Below are 6,612 nucleotides of genomic sequence, written 5' to 3' on the forward strand. Positions count from 1 at the left end.
GCTGCTAGACAAAACTTTCTTGCAATCCTTTTTTAACTTTTCATAACAGGTGTTTGTCCTGATCTATTGGGAATGGAATTCCAGATATTTGTGGACCTTCCTGTGAAGGTTGGAGATAGAGTTCTTTACCTCTTTGCCTCTTAAAAAAGCTCTTTTCATGAGAAGAATGTTGGATCTCCAAAAGGGTCAAATGTTTCCAGAAATCGTAAGTTTCCCACACATGTAATTCGGGGTCAAAGAGTATATGGCTTTATGTGTTATACATGATACTTTGAATAAATCATTGGCTTCTATGAGCAGCCACTGACAACTAATAAGCGTAGGAGCTATACATTAAGAATGGTTTGTACTTGATACCAATTTCACAACAACATAACCGCATTCAGAAGGATAAGGTGAAATTTCAAAGTCCTCACCAACATATTATTGACTGAATATCATAGGAATTGAATGATTGTTCTGAAATCAAATTCAGGTATGAAAAACTTAAGTTACCATGGAAGGTTCAGTTGATGCTGGGTGCATCATTGTTATTTTATTAATGGGGATACCCAGATCATTGGTACAGTGAATAATCAAAGAATTGCAATAAAAAACTGAAGTTAGCCATTATTGAACATGAATAGCGCAGTAAGTGGACATTAACAGAAAGTCAGTTATAATTGGATTCCATTTCAGGTGGGGTAAGGACATCCAGGTCTAGATGCATTTGAGATTTCAGGGAAGGTTGAGATGTCTTTAGGGTGGGGAAATGTTCAGACACATTTTACTTTTGTCAGTGTAGAAATAGTATGAGATATAAGTTTACCTTATTAATAATCAAATGGACTCACCAAATAGGTTAAATATGGAGGGAGACAGAATGAATCTCTCCTGTACTCTATGATTAAGCAATAAAAGACCTAAAAACGTTTTTAAAATATTTATTTTCTAGGCATGGATTTCTAGGTAAGAGAAGTGGCATTTAAGTGCTGTTCTATATGTCCTCAGAGGATTTTAGAGAAGGATGGAGTAGGTAAGCATATGAAATGCATCTAAACAGTATTGGATCAGATTAGGCACCATCTAGGATATTGAAAGCAGTGTCTACTATTTTCAATGTGGCAGTCTCTGTTCTAAATTAAATGTCAAAATAAAAACTGTTCTATCTGATTTGCCACTCAGTTTTCCATTACTTTTGCAGGAAATGGAAGGTTAATCACAGGTTAGAAATTCTTAAATGCTTGTAGGTCAACTGCTGCTTTTATAGTTGTGGATCAATCATCCAATCTTAAGACAGTCGGGGACCTCTCACTTCCTCAGTGAGGTATTTGTCAGGTTTGTCGAGTACAGGGCACGGAGGAATTCTAGGTCTTTAAATAAGGAGGAAGGATTTGATTAGAGAAAAGAGATAAAGGTTTAAGAATGTCTGATTTTTATCACTTTCTTCAATGATCTGGTTAGTTGTGCTGATGGGTTAAGGGCGAGGTCCATTGTCAGGAAAATGAAGGAGCGTTCAGATGTATTGATTATCTTCCCAAATACACCATTCTTCAGTGTCACTATTATTAGAATAAATATCAGCATTCATTAGAACCTCTATAAATAGAGAGTGAGGTCAGGAATAAGATTATATATGCTAGTGCTCATTTACAATGACCTTTTATTTAGCATATGTGAGTATTTTGTTCCATTTCTTCGTGTTGTTGTCAATACTATTTTGAGGGAGAAAAAAGTCAAGGTTAGCATTTTCTCAATATAGAAATAGCTTTCTATCAGAAATCTAAACTTGCTTTGGTCATCCGTGCCCCATTCAGCGTAATTTTCCTACTGTTCATCATGTTTCTTCGTTTGTTTTACCAGTAGGACTAAAAGATCACTACCCATCAATAGACATGTTATATGTATAGTAAAATATGTTTATTTAATACGTGTTAACCATCTTTCTCATTTCTGTTCTTGGGTACTGTAGATGGGTCACCAGAGACAGACATTACGATGTCGGTCAGAGTTCCTCCCGGCCAACATCGTCACAGATGCGGAACCGACTGACCCCCGATCTGCGGTCTAGAAACCGCAATTAGGATGAGAACACACATGTGTCAGTCACAAACTTCCATTTTACAATGGGAGCTTCTGAGGTGGTTCCAAACTGCGTGGAGCACAAGCTCCCATTGTGAAATCAAAGTTTTTGTACATCTGTCCACTGTGTGGCAGGCACCTCACCTCACTAAAATGAGATAGTAAAGCAGGCAGTCTCACATTCCAGGTGGGCACGAGAGATCAAACAATACATATTTACTTGAAAATATCCTGGTGCATGTTAAATCCAAACTTGGTTTGAAAGATGTATAGTCTTCCACGTCACGTTACTAAAGTATACAATAAAACAGCGACGTTTTAAGGCAAGGGAAAAGTGGGCTCTGGCCCAGAGCCCCAGCCTTTCAGGGGGACCCTCTAGAGTCAACCGTGCTCAAAAGGAGTTTTGCCCTGATAGCCTTTAATGATTCTAAATCTTAAACAGATTGTTTTAAATACTGTTTACATTTAATTTAGTTTTAGTGTGGGTGATGTGTGAGAGTATATTTTAGACATTTTGTAGAAAAATGTTGTGTTAATGTTTCACGCTACATTCGTAAAAAAAGTTTCATTTAGATCGAAACAGCACTTTACATATGAGAAACGGGAGGGTGTTACCTGTGCACTGTCAGTGACCTAGCCAAAGAGGCCCTTAAAAAGCTGAAATTGGATCATAACTTCAAAGCCTACAAAATATGTTTGGCCCAGGGCCCCCAAAATCCTTAAAATGTCCCTGATACAAAAACGTGATTGATGGAATGCCAGAATTAATCTCAGCCACTGGTAATTACGCATTCCAGTCCATCATTATTTTGCACACCATGCAAACTCATTTTGAACCCAGCCATATGTAAATCCATCTTGATCCGGCTCCAATGGGATCACATCAGCCCAAACTGCCAGGTCACGTTCTCCCTAAACTGAAACAGAAGCAACATTGAACCGTTTTCGCCCTAGTTAGGGCTCATCAGCCAGGAAGCAACTTTATTTATGCATTTTTATATAGCGCGGACTTTACCCGAAGGCGTCAGAGCGCTTCACATTGCTACAACATGGCTTTCAATGAGTGAACTTCAATACACAAGAGCGGTGACTGGAAAAAGTTTGACTCAAGGTAACAAATATTACTTATATTGATAACCCAAAGGAAGAATTTTAATGAAGACTTCTCCATATTGCTAACAGTAGTAAGGACTCATTCTAAGTCAACCAACTTCACATAACTTTCACTTCACAGTTTTTTCTGCTGTTCTCATTTCATTTTGGAAATAATTCAAGCAGATTTTGTGATTATAATGAACGTTTATATACAACAAGCACTTGCAAATATAAAAGGGTCAGCTTTATTGTGCTAATGCCAATATTTAAATTTTTATATTACACCACTCATCCAGTCAGTAGGTGATCTGAACTGTAAAATATGTAGTTATGTTGATGACTCCCAGTTACTTCTTAGACTGGTTGTCTTCCTAGACTCTCATAGAAACTTTCAATAGATTTTGCTTTCATTTAGGATTGGATGGGCAATTATCTTTAAAAACTCAATGATGAAAAACTGAAATCATCATTCTGAATAATAAAACTAACATTTGGAACACATCCCCTTGATCTTCTGAAATGGGGAAACATTTCACCCCAAAAACTTTGCAAAAAGATTGGGCATCATCATAGAAAGTGAACTTTCCTTCAAACCTCAAATTGGATTTGTGATTTCGAATTGTTTTGTGACTCCTAGGAAAATATAAAAGATCTCTATGTTTCTTACTTATGATGCCCTAATCCTGTTGATTATGGCGTTAATAACCTACCGGCTTGACTATGCAAATTTCTTATACACATTGGCCTCCCTAAAAATAATATCACACAGATTACAGATTGTTCAAAACCAAGCAGCCAGGATCATTTTCAAACAAGCTAGGTTCCTGAGAGATCTTCACTGGGTCTTGTTGGAGCAAAGGAGTACTTTTAAAGTCTGCTGCACCACTTTTAAGGCTTTACTTCATGATGGATCTCGATTCTTAAAAACAAGAATTGCGAAAGAAGGTTAGTCAAGACCTGGCTCTTCGAACATTAGTAGCACCCCCCCTCCCCGAGCGCCTTGAGACCCTCACAGGTGAGTAGAGCGCTCTACAAATGTATTGATTGATTGATAGAAATACACCCCTGCCCGGAAACTTTGCTCAGGTGCCACTAACTTATTTATCATACCTAAACTTAATGAAAAAAGTGTTGGTGGTGTTAGGTTTTCTGTGCAAGCCCGTATGACTTGGAACTCTTTGTCCCCAACAGTACGTCTGTTTGCTGATCAATCAAAGTTCAGGAAAGAACTTAAGATTTGGATATTTAGGCAAGCTTTTCAGCTGATATAACCTTTGTATTAGCTTTCCTGTTTGGCCGTGCAGCTATTTACTGTTCTGTGGCGCCAAGAAACTGCATGGTGTACATGGGCTCCAGAAGTACAGTTTAACATAAGATAACATACTGCGGATGTATGACGTTACAACGCATACCATTACAACTACCTACCATTACAACGCGACCATTACAACGCATACCATTACAACGCATAGCGCTTAGAGGTGCTGGATAGTGGTAAGTATAATTTACTATTCCAGCTCCAGTCCCCGTGGACACTAGGGAAGGTGTTGGATAGTAAATTAAACTTATTCCCTATCCTATAGCGCCCCCCAGCGCAATGCGTTGTAATGGTATGCGTTGTAAAAGTTGCGTTGTAATGGTAGGTAGTTGTAAAAGTTGCGTTGTAACAGGTGTATACCCATACTGCATGGAAACACAGGCATTCACAAATTCAGATTTCATGCATTCCATGCACAAATGCTGTTTGTAACATTGAAGCATGTCCTATTTTCTATACCTATGTAGGGGAAAAAACCCAGTAAGAAGGGTTGCTTTCTATATAAAAAGCCAATAAAAGATAAAGAGTTGAACATGACAAAAAGTGTGGTAATTGAGTGTGCTTTTCAGATGTAAAATAGACCCCCGTGCATTGCAATGGAATCACTTCCAAACGTCGGAAATATATTCCAAATAGCCAATAGCATGAAGTGAGCAAACTCCACTCTCTGGATACATCGTAAAAAATTGGTGATAATGCAACATTAAAGGTAATTATGAAGGTTATTATCAGCACTGGTTCGCAGGATCTCTCAAAATATTTGTGATCACATGCTGGTGAAGGGCTGTTTAAGGCTGACTTCTCTTTGGTGTGTTATGGTAGGTTTTTCATTTGCTGCAGTGCAATTTTGCCGAAATGTTTACTGAGCAGTTTTAGTCTGAAGATATCTTACGAGGCATAAAATAAGCTGTAAGCAACCGTGATTTCCTTTCTCGCCAAACCCTTTCTCTGTCATTGGCTTTGCTTGAAGTGCTGTCCTTGATCCAATTAGAGTAAACTGAATCGGATTGCTTTTATGCTAAAGCGTGAGAAAGTTAATTGAAATCAATCTGTGTTCCTTGAAAATTCCAGGCACATCACTGATAATTTTGAAGCAATTAAAATGTTGTCCTGAAGCAAGGCATTAGGTAGAAAAGCCTGTTTAAGGGAAATTACCAAAAATATGCAAATTGTATTATTCATCATAATTAGAAGAATGCTGTTTATCGTAATTAGAAGGCGTAAAGCATGAAATTGATCATCTTTACCCTGAATTTATTTTTTCGCTGCGTTCCATTACAGACGGAATTCCACCATTGCCCATTACGTACAACACAGCTAAATGTGATGTGATGTCATATTTGGCTTTTTCATATGAAATGCCGCCCTTCTTCTACACTTCTCGATTCTTGCTTTCTTTACTAAGAGCTAACTCATTAAAATTGTGATGGTTAATTGTGTTTTCCGTGCTTTTCTTTAGCACGAAATGCATCCTCTTGCAGTGGCGGCTCCTCGAGAGAGAGAGAGAGAGTGGTGTGAGCCAGTGGGGCGGTGCGGGGGAGGGGCTGGGTGGGGGGCAGTAAATAAATAAATAAAAACATTAAATTGCGTGCGCTGCAGCCCAATCGGCGGTGCAGCACGCGCAATGTAATTTGTAATATTTATTTATTTAGGTACTTAACTCAGTTTGGCCGTATGCCGGAGTTTACTACCCCTCGCCCTGCCCCTCCCCACCCCACCACCTTCGCAGCGCTCCCTCGAGGAGCCACCACTGTCCTCTTGTCAAAAATGCACATGAGGACGCATTTCACTCTAAAAAAATACAGATAAATAATTGATTTGCATTTCACTTAATTATGCAGCATTTCGTATAACTTTCCTGAAATTTGTATAACTACAACAACGCAAATTCATCTAGTTTCATACACCCCTAATTTAAACCACTTAGGCCCGATTTCGAATTTGGGCAGAAAGCCATCCAACAGCTTGTCAGAGACTTTCCTCCCGATGTTGATGGTTTACCTCCGAAGGCTGAATTACAATGATGGTGGTTAGAGGGAAAACCCACAGGAAGATTCTGCTGTGCTTTTGATGGGCTCAAGAATTCTGTTGGAGCGTTGGAAAGACTCACAGGACTCCATTAGGATGGCGGGCGGATT

This window comes from Lissotriton vulgaris, chromosome 12, assembly GCF_964263255.1.
Source record: "Lissotriton vulgaris chromosome 12, aLisVul1.2, whole genome shotgun sequence".
Lineage (NCBI taxonomy): Eukaryota > Metazoa > Chordata > Amphibia > Caudata > Salamandridae > Lissotriton > Lissotriton vulgaris.